The sequence below is a fragment of the Euprymna scolopes genome, chromosome 13 (assembly GCF_053919585.1).
Source record: "Euprymna scolopes isolate OS-2025 chromosome 13, ASM5391958v1, whole genome shotgun sequence".
Classification (NCBI taxonomy): Eukaryota; Metazoa; Mollusca; class Cephalopoda; order Sepiida; family Sepiolidae; genus Euprymna; species Euprymna scolopes.
Genome location: NC_136494.1, coordinates 106,706,505 through 106,717,980, shown reverse-complemented (window position 1 = coordinate 106,717,980; position 11,476 = coordinate 106,706,505). Strand labels below are relative to the sequence as shown.

Genomic DNA, 11,476 nt, shown 5'->3' with positions numbered 1-11,476 from the left:
GAGTTCCGAACAAGCGAGGAGAAAAACCTGGAACATTATCTTTAACGTCAAAACCTTTTTTAATAGAACACAAAGTCATCATCTGCCGCTAAGGCTGGCTATACTGGAACCAAAGTAAATGGGCAAAGAGCCCTTCCTCACCCTCTCACTCCTATCATGGCAAGGAAGGTGACATCCGGATAGTAATGATAAGGCTGATGAGGTCAATCACACCAGATCAAGAAGTGTAAGCTTTCCACTCTACAAAGGCAAAAAGGGCCGAACCCCCACTCTACATCCTAGCATTGATTGATGGCTGACAGTGATAAAAATAAAATTCCCAAAATTTGGATGTAAGGAGCTACTATTTAAGACCAAAGCTACAGGAACACTATGTAGGGAGTTTAGCAGTAAAATGTCTATTAAATGTCAGTACAGTTACGGAAGTAAGGAGCTGGGATGGAATTCCAAAGTCTCGCAGTTCAAGAGAAGAAATAATTGAAGTAGAAGGCTTTCCGGCATTTAGGGATCTCTACAGTATAGGGGTGGGACTTTGCTGCTTGTCGAGTTAGTTGAGAGTATTTACGTTGAGGGCTGCAAGTGTTTTCAGTTTGTCAGAACACATTTTCTCAAGCCCCAACTGAAAGTCAAGATGAGATATGATAGAACAAGATTACGTAACTCACTTTTTGGAAACAGGTGAATACAAGTAGTGAGTGAGTTTGTGTGTACGAAAAAAAGGAGTCAAGTATGAGTACATGCGGTTCCTGGTCTTAATTAACCCCCACTCTCCTTCGATAATAGGATTCTACAAGATACTAACTCTCCACTTTCAATTTTTTGACCTTGGCCCCTTCCAAATTACAGTTATCTGGGAAGAACAACCCACTCCATTCCGGTTTCTTTTCTCTTCCACTTAAATCCACTCCCATTTCAAGATTGGCCTGCTTGTCTTCTGTTCTGAACAAACCGGAAAACGGTGGGTGGTTTATTATTTAGAAAGGGTTGGGAGGGTCATATTAACTGGGGTTTACTTTTCTTTCTCCTACTCCTCCATTATACTCCAATGAATTTCTCTCTATATATAACCATATCAACAAGGAAGTTTATATTTCTCAAAAAATGTCCCCTTCCTCACATTCATACCGAAAACAGCATTTTTTTTTTTTTTTTTTCCCCCCCGTTGGTAACACAATGAACACATAGTTTGTGCTCTGCTGCGCAGAGCGCCGCGGCAGCGTCACATTTGACTTTCCCCCATTAAAAAAAAAAAAAAAAACGGTGTTTGGCTAGCAGTGTCAGAAATTTCGTGAAAATAGTGAATAATTCCACCCCATCTTTCCAAGCTTATAACTCCTCGAAAAATGTAATTCAAGCCCTAATTTTTTTTTTCAATTAAAGGAGTAAGGACCAAGGTTTTATTTAAAAAAAAAACAAAACAAAACAATGTGTTTTTTTTTTTTTAAAAAGGTTTTAAACTTCGGACTTTACAGGTAAATTTCTAAAAAACTGATTTTTTTTTTTGTTTTAAATTTGAATATATTATTTATTGACCTTTTCTCTTCAATTTGTGATATATAAACCTATTAAACATAAATTAATTATTTACTTTTTAATAGACATTTCAAAATGGGGGGGGGGGCGTGAAAATGGGGGGGCGTGAAAATGGGGGGGGCGTGAATTTAAAAAAAACGTTTGTCTAAAATATTATATTCGGTTTATTGGAAAGAACATAAAATTTCACATTGACCCTGAAAATATCGTAAAAATAGAATCAATAGAAAAATTTTGATAGATTTTTAAAATTTAAAAATATTGAGTTTAAAAATTGAAAAATATTGAGTTCGGAAAATTCATTACTGTTTTAAAAAAAAATAAAAATATTTTTATTACTTTTAAAACAACTGTAATAGTTTATTTTGGAAGTATAATCCATAAAGAAAATAAATAACCCACTTTTAACAGAGAAATTACGAGATTTTTATATTGTATTCGCAGTTTCGTGTTAGGGGTGTCAAAAATTCCTACAAAAATTCTGATACTGCTAGTGTTTGGCACGTCGGTGAAGAAGTGCCACTTCACTTCGGACATATGACCGTTTTGGGCAATACACCATGTTCTATTAAAAATCTTCTACTTAAATCTTCTTGTTCCCCAAATTTTACTATTGTATAAAAATTCTTATATTTGCCAATTGTGCAATTGTACATATATCGGTGGTTGTGCTGAAAAATTATTTTATCGATTATTTTGGATTTTGTTGGCGCATGCGCAATTAAAAAAAAAATTAAAACGGAACGAAATTTAAATTTCACTTTCATTTTTAAAACAACCCCAAAGCAAAGCGCTTGCGACAAGTTTTACTCTGAGACAATTTTTATTTTTAAATGTTCCAATGCAGAGTTCCCTTTTTTGACGAGTTATATTTTCTTCACATTAAAAACCAACCGCGAGGAGGCAAGTAAATAAAGAAAGTCACTCTCGAACTGATTGTCGAGGACGTATGCCCGACTGGTACAAAACCGAAATAAGTTGATTCAACTTCAGCAGTAATCCGTTTGGCGTTTAAATTTACATCATATTGTAGAGCATTTTTAAAACTAAAAACAATCAAATGATTTAAAATATTTATTATTATTTAACTCTTTTTATTATCGATTTAAAATTTATAATTGTTCAATTCCAAAACAAATATATTTACAATTATTAATAAATTTTAAATTAAAGGAAAAAGAATACTGAAGGCAAAACAAACATTATATCAAGCGGCAGACTAAGTCCGCCATATTGAAAAAAAAAAAAAAATACAAGGTAACGATTTTTTTCATGAGTGTGTGTGCTTCTAAAATCTATTGATTGCTCGGAAATGAAAAAAGATGACTTCTAAAATAAAAAATGATATCAAAATATCATTATTTAATACAATAGCGGTTTAATTTGCGATACTTTTTACATACTATAGTATTAATTTGATGAAGGGAATCTGTTTATACGAAGCAATGGCTAAGAAGTCAGTGCTATGTTGAAATGCCGGTTTCTGATTGGTCAATTCCGAAGTTTGCACAAAATTTAAAAAATTACAAACCCGCTTATATGTATTTGGTATTTGGTGAGTATCTTATTATTTAATTGACTTTGTCTTGATTTTTCTTATTTATCTGCAATCACCATCTAGTTTGCATAGTCGTGCAAAACAGTTTATTAATTTAAACAGCAGTTGTAAACATGCAGTTAATATGATTTTAAACTGTATAGAAAGAAACTTCTTATTCAGATGAGAGGAGTTTCCTTTCCAAAAAAGAAAATGTCACCCATAACGTGTTTTTTTCTTCTTGAAATCAAAGAAAAGAAAGGAAAACTGAACATGTTTCATTTATAATTAATTATGTTTAACATTTATATATGCACTTTTTATTACATATTTTAATTTTAACTGCAAAGAAACTAGTTTATGCTGTTTTTAAAAGTAAGTTAAGGCAGTCTTTTATTATAGACAACAGTATAATATAGACGCTTTAGTAAAATAAAAAAAATGCTCCAAATTTAAAGTTTTAAAAATTATTACTTCGATTTCACACTTATTGTGTGGATTTCTATCAGTATTTTGTTTATTTTTGAACTTTTAAGCTATTATTTACATTCGGAAGATAGCATTTCTTGTCGGTTTAATTTACCAACTTTTTTTTTCCCCCAACTGAGTAAAAAGCTTTAAAACGTTCAAACACATAAAACTCATCCAGGTATGTAGGATGAAGTGTAACTTACCGAGATTTTTGGTAACATTTATTTTTTTATATATTTACCTTTTTTTTTTTTTTTTTATTCTCCCGGAATAACTGGCACTAAAGTGCAGAAGTACCAATAATTTTCTACCTGATCGATTTTCGTAATTTTTTTGATATAATCATCTTTAAAATACGAGGAATACATAGATACCATTGTTTTCATGTGAAATTCGGTTTTACGATTTCCGAAATTTCGTCCTAATGTAGAAGCGCCTTTATTTGTTTATATATAATATATTTATTTTATTTAAATTTAACTGACGCTGGATTTTAATACTTTGGTAAATTTTTAGTTTACCGACCACTCGGCATTCATCTGTAATTTGTCGACTTTTATAGGTTTTCTGGTACGCTGGTCTTCACAGTGAGTTAAAAATAAATTCAAGTTTCACGATATCTTTTTTAGGTAAATATGAAGAATTACTCCACCCTCAAAAATTCCTTTAAAATTACCACTCGTATAGGTTTTCGGGGTCGCTGAAAATGAAAATAACGTTTAAAATTACGGCAAACGAGTAGTTTCCAAGATATGAAGAAATGTTAGTTTAAAAAGTGAGGGATCACTTTTCTATAATAATTTAACGTAAAATGATCACCCACTTTGTGGCCACAATTTTATTTTGGGGGGGGGGGGGCTTTCTTTCCACCCTCGGAAAATCCTTTGAAATTACCACTAACGTTTAAAATTCCAGGAAACAAGTAGTTTCCAAGATATGAAGAAATGCATTCACTTTATGATTTTTTTTTTTTGTTTTTGGAGGGGGGGATTAACTGCCGGTTTGTTTTTCGTTCAATTATAGAACTTCCATAGTTTTTTAACAAGTGCTTACGCAGTTTAATTAACCGTTTTACTTTTAACATAATTAACGTGCCGACATTAACCGAGCAGAAGAACTGTTTAATATTTTACAAAAATTACCTGTTTACATTTGGTGGGAGGCGATGGAGGGGCGGGGGTGTTTTTGGCGAGGTGGGGCCTTCCTTTCTACACTCGGAAAATCCTTTAAAATTACCTGTTTAGTGTTTACATTTGGTGGGAGGTGGTGGAGGAGCAGGGGTTGTTTTGGCGGCCACGAAGTGTAATCTTTTATTTATTTATCACAACGATGATGGCATGACGAAGACGACAAATAATTTAAGTGTACATTATTGGTGATTTTTTTTTTTCTTTTTTAAACAGTAACATTGCATATATAGTTATATACTTGCTGGGTGCTCGGTGTTGCCTGGTCGTACAATACGCTTAAACATGATATTTTTATATCGTGTATAATTGTGTATGTGTATGTATTTTTCTCGAATCAATCCTTTATTGATTATTTATTGTGAGGAATGATTTAGCTGGTGGACTAATTCGCACAAAAAATATAAAAATAAAAACATACACATGATATTTCGTCTGTGTTTGTTTACAATATCACATAAGCTGATATATTAGGCTTGATGTGAATGCTCCAGAAAAGTCACTTTTGATTGATGTTTATTTAATCTTAGTTAAAAAAGAAGAAAAAAAAATTGCATAGTTATTTATTTAGCACAATGAAAATAAAAAGAATCTTTGACAACATAGGTACAACTGGTTTAACAGATTTCACCTTTGTTTTTAAACCAAGGACTAAATTCTTTCACTAATTTAAAATGTCTGCCACACAAAGAAATGCCCTACTTTTTCATATGTACAATTTATCTTAAAACAAAATTTTTTTTTTCCGTTAGACTTCTTTTTTGCTTGTTTTTTTTTTCCTTCTATTTAGAAACATAAACATTTCAAAGTTAATATATTATTGTCAAAGAAAATGAATATTTTCCTTCAGAAGAGCCATAATAGAAAAAATATTTTACACAAAATCATGCAAAAAAATGTTTAAAATTCCTTTCACATAAAATTAAATGTAGAATCCCCTTTCTCATCTTAAAGAATAAAAAAAACAAAAATAAAACAATCCGATAATACATTAGTCAGAAGGTTAACAAGACATTTAAACGTATTGGATTCTTCAGATTACTGTTAGTGTTCTCTCATCTTGAATGTTATTTTCTTAACGTTTCTATCAATGTAACCAACTTTCTTCAGGTGTGGTTTGTTGAACTTTGGAATCTGCGTAGAATTTCAAACAGAATCCTTTATTTAATCCAAGGGGATAACATGCTCTTTTTTTTTTGTCAGCCATGACTATGTATACCAATGGCATTTACTCTAAACAGGTTTTATCAGCTTCCCTCAAAAGAGGGATTTTTATAGAAATATCAGTTGCATAGGTAGAAGTCCTAAGTAATTTGCAGTTGTATTTTGAGTATTGCTCACACTGAGGTTTGAAACTTCAACCTATAGTTGTGACTTACACTCCCTGGAAGTTGAAATTTTATTTGCAGGGCTCTTCGAAAGTCAACTCCCATGGAAAGTGAAGTTGTAATTATGTAAAGGGTTAATAAATTCACCTAAGACTATATCTACAACATGGAGAGTCTTCAAACAGCTGTTAACACTTTTACAAAACATGTGGCAGTGGCAGCATGCAACGTTTATGTTCAACCTATACTCTTGTAAATAGCTGCAGAATGTCAAGACAATACGATCCGAACTGTAACGCATCTGAAAAAAAAATTGCCAGTCTTGCTCTACAGGATTCCATAAGAAAGTGTGTTGCAACAGGTGTGGCCATGTCACCTGCCATCAGTCATCCAAAAGGCTTTAAAGTGTGTCCTATATTGACGTCAATGGTTCAAATCCATGAGTAGGCCACTTAAGACGTAGAGATGATCAGTTGATGATGCCCTGATCCTGGTGGGCGGCATGAATGAAATGGCAACAGAAATGTTGAAAGTTGTTCATGGAACGTCTAACCTCAAGCATGAGACCGGCTAAAAAATTAAAATAATAGTGAAAAATGTGATGTCTGCATTAGATCTAAAAATTTTATTTAAAAATATAAAGCAACTAGTATTAGAAATGTGTGCAAAAAAAATAGAGATTCGAGGGCGTTGATTGGTTAATTTAACATATCCTGGTGGCAATGCTTGGATTTCACTTGGTTACCCTAAAGTAAGATCTCATTGGTATCCTTTAAACCCTTACATGGCAGTTGGACATAGGTCCTAAACAGTTCTTTTATCTGCAACAATTTTGGTGATCAGATGAATATGCGGCTGAAAACTGAAGGAAAGGATCCCATGAACTGCACTTCATCAAAAATTTGGTATTAGTGCGATTACAAATCCCTTACAAGCTTGCTGTCTTGGGTTGTTTAACCATATACAATGTGACACTTCTTGCATCAACTTTATAACGCATCTGGATATCTTAGGCACTAGATCAATGTTAGCTTGAGGCAGGCCTATATCGGGTGCGTAATAAACGATTTAACTTCGTGGAACCTGGTTAATCCTAATCCTCTGGATCAAACCATATGGAGAGTGGGCATAACACATTGCTCGGTGTTGTTTACATGAGCATTTGGAGACACTTGCAACACTTTAAAAACCAAAACTTGATAAAGATGAGTTTTATAAAAAAACTTTTATTATTCATTTCATGCATAATGTCTTAATTTCTTTAAATGTTGTGAAGAAGACATCTTTTTTATAAAGGATGAAATAAAATGCTGTTTATTTTCTAAAAGTACGACTATTACCTGAATTTTGAGATCAGAGGATACTAACTGTCTGCAATTTTTATTTTTGTCTCATTTAGAGATTTCAACATTAAAAATTGACCATCCATTTCTTTGTGTGGAGTCAAGTAAATATACTTCTTTCTAAAATTTATTTTTAACTAGCAGAGAACATCCGGCTTTGCTTGATCATAAAATATGCTTAAATATATTTTGATACAGATTTCATATTTATTATTATGGAGCCAATTCTCTGGTGAATATTTCATTGTACCTAATATATAATACTGATTTGAAAAGTTAAAAAAAAAAAAAAATGACTTGGGTGCTATCAGCTAGAATTGAAGCCAAAACATTTAGCGCTCAAGCCACATTCCCTACCGTTTGAGCTATCAACAGATAGATAACACAGATTAAAAAATAAGCCACTTCAAGCTATGAATAAATTTGTGCGTGTGCAAAACTAATAAAAACATGTCAGCAAGTTGAAATGAACATTTTGCATTTCAACTTGTTAACATATTTCTGTATACATTATTCATCCATCCAAACAAAGATTTTACTCCTTATAAACCATTCTTGGTGTATGATTATTATTTCCTGTTGTGACCAGTAGTTTAAGAGTATCTGTTAAATATTTTCACATGTACGCAAACACGTACATACATCTGCCATTTTATTTATATAGATGTAACCCGAATCTTTATTTTTTTTTATTTTATTTATTTTTTTTTTTAATATGTGCTTTGAAAATAGAGGATGAATGTTTCTGAATTTCTGAGATGAGGATTGATTATTCATATTATTTGGATTCTTTGGACTACCATTCCCATCTTCAGTGTTATTTTCACGTTTTGGTCAATGTAACCTCTGACCTTCTTCAGGTGTATCTTGTCAAACTTGGGAATCTGCACCAAATTTCAAATGAAACCCTTTAATGCGCGTAGCATGTTCTTGTTTCGTCATGGCATAGTAGATAAAGTGTTTGATAAAATTCAGTTGTAAATTCTGCTCTTCTGAAGTTTAAAGCTTCAATCATCAGTGTGGGCAGCACTGAAAATATAATTGCAAATTAGTTAGGATTTCTACCCAGTCATGGCTGACACTATGAGAGCATGCTACCTCCATGGATTAAATAAAAAGTTATGTTACAAATTCTGTGCCAATTTCCGAGTTTGACAGATTCTTGTTTGACAAGATGCATCTGAAGAAGGTTGGATGTTATATTGATCGAAACGTTGTGAAAATAACTCTGATGAGAACAGTAGTCCAGAGAATCCAAATATGAAAGAATGAATGCTTTGTTTTAAAACAAATAAACTATAATACTTGACTAAGTCAGGAATTAATCTATCTGCCAGTTTAAAGCTTTCAAAGTAACTTTTTAATGTTGAAGAAGCCACAATAGCAAAGTGACCAATTATGTTTAGAAAGCCACAATTCACCTATGCATGGAATATTGTCATCACATCTGGACTAGTGCATCTACTACTAGTCTCTTAATCTTAGATAAAAAAGAGTCTCAAATCTAATATATCCCTCACTATCTGGCTAGCTCCAACCTCCGTCTTATTGTCGTAATGTTGTATCCCTGTGTCTATTTTACAAGTACTTTTAATAAGACTATTCAGTTGATAATTGACTTCAGAAAGAGATAGTGGCTTCCAGATATCCAAAGAGACCAAAGAACAAAGACCCTTTGTATGTGTTGATATACATACCCATGCAAATCTCAGTCTATCCAGAACAACTTGTACCTTGTCCTTGTTTGACCCAAGCGAATGTCAGAAAAACCAAGTCTCACACTTACCTTCTACCTAACTGCTACTGTTTAGTCGTCCTGGAGAGTGCGACCAAGGATGTAATTGGTGTAGTTTAAGTGAGTTTGGGATAGCATGCATCCCTATTGAATTCTGATCTTCAAAAGTCTCCAGCTTTAACGCTTGTCAGTGTGTAGCAATGAACTGGATGAGACTAAAATGCTTCGTAGGAACACTACATGATGCAGTAGAGGGAGTCTATCAATGGAGTTGAAGGCAGCCTTAAAATCGAATAAGCACAAGACATAGTCTACTGATAAGTTCAATGCTGTTCAAGGGTGCAACGAAGATTGAAAAATTGATCAAAATAGTTCCTGGGTGAAAACTCACTCTGAATCCAGAGTGAATAGAGATTGCAAACTTTCTGGAAACTTTTCAGAAGGATGACAGATGTATTCACTACCAAATTGATGAAGCCAATACACCTGTAATTATAGTAGAGTTTCCGGGTTCCCCTATCTGTGGAAAGGTAGGTGGATTGCTTCACTTTACATGGCTCCATGGGCAAATTTATCTTTAGTTGACCTTTGACAACTATATATTTTCATTGACTAGCCAAATAGAAAAGTTACTAGCCAAACCCACATGATTTTTAGAATATGACATCTTCGTTCTGTGATGATTATGTACATAATAAAATTTTTATTCATATTTTTTGAATAAGTTTAATTCTAAATATACAACAAATTTTATGTTGATACTTTAAGGTACAAACATTCTGATTTCTTCAGATATTTTTATAAACAGCCTTCGTTAAAAAAAAAAGAGTATATTGTTCTATTAAACTTTTATTGTTTAAATAGTTTAACTTTGTTCGTTTTATTAAAAAGAATGTTGAAAAGATATTTTTCACTCAGTAGTGAGCTTTGGAAGATTGTCAGTGAAAAAAAAAACACAATCACCAAAAGATTAGCATTTCATTATTTCTAGTCGCCACTTTGAAAAATCGCAAATGCGACTGTTTCACTCGCAATGTAGAGCCTTGCTCTAATCATCAGAGATAACCAGTCATCCACAATGTATTGAAGAGATGATGCACCCTTGTATGCTTCTGCAGGAATTTCCTTGTCGAGAGCCTTTTTATGTAACTGATACAGAACCTACTGTACTTCTCTATATTAGTATGGTTGTGTTGTCACTCTTCAGCTGGTTCATCATCAATTTCTCTTAGAGATGGCTGATAGAATAACTCCTTGAAGTGTCTTTTCTGCCACACAATCTTCTTCAAATTAGTAATCACTGTACACCTTGCTGGAGTTTTCTCTACCCACTCGCTTCACTATATGATAGTTTGTGTGTGTCCCCACATGCTGCAGTTCAGTCTGCGTCTTCGGCAAATGCATGCCAGTGTACATTAATTTACCTAAAAGGCTTGTCACCATAAAATGCAGGAATCTGGTGTAGCCACAATCCTTGCCACTCTTGTTTTTTTTACAAATTCCAATTTTTTACTAATGACTCAATGTGGCATATGACTTTTAGATGCATTTACGTTAACTCCACATTCTGGCTGCAACACAATCAATTGTAAAAAGTGATTTGCTCCTAAAGGTTGAACAGTCAATCCTCAGTGTGGGTGACCCAAAAATACAATTGCAAATTACTTAGGACCTCTATCCAATCATGGCATACTATCTCCATGAAGTCAATAAAGGGTTCTGCTTGAAATTTCGTCCAAATTCCTGAGTTTGACAAATTTTTTAGAATTCGACAAGATACACCTAAAGAATGTCGGAGGTTGCATCGACTAAAATGTTGTGAAAATCACACTCAAGATGAGAACAGTAGTTCGATTAATTCAAATAATATGAATGATCAAGTTCTTTTGTACACTTAAGCATAAGGGATTTACTCATTTTAAGTTTAGATTGTGATTCTTGTATTTCTGTTGTAGTTGCAGTCTCCAGGTTTACCTCGGCTTTTACCCGCTCTAAGTTTTGATTTGTTATTGTAGGCTTATTTGAAACTAATTCATCAAACAGGCTTGGAACAGATAGTTTTATTTTCACTTTCATCTTCTTGACCCTCAACAGAGCTTGAAGAAAAGTATCCTACTGATTCTGCTTCATTATCATCAATAGAAAGTAATCCAATTCTTAAATGTTTTCCATGTCATTCTTTTGAAATTTAAATTTGAAACTTGGATCTAGGAAAGTAGACACAAATTTTTATCAGTTGGACAGGATGAACATCTTGTTTCCATTGATGCATTAAAGTAGTGGTAAGGATTCTACTAAAGTCAGAAATGTCAGAATTAGATTGGACAGTTTTTGAAAGAAAT

The 11,476-nt window shown here is 33.0% G+C and overlaps 1 protein-coding gene across 1 annotated transcript in view; it reads left to right on the top strand.

Moving 5' to 3' along the window:
* Positions 1-2,955: 2,955 nt before the first annotated feature.
* LOC145292142 (uncharacterized) overlaps positions 2,956-11,476 on the top strand; it is a 74,630-nt gene continuing 66,109 nt past the window's right edge. Inside the window, exon 1 of the mRNA XM_080138269.1 lies at positions 2,956-3,088. The gene's annotated coding sequence lies outside the window, so the exon portion shown is untranslated. The remainder of the gene's footprint in view (positions 3,089-11,476) is intronic.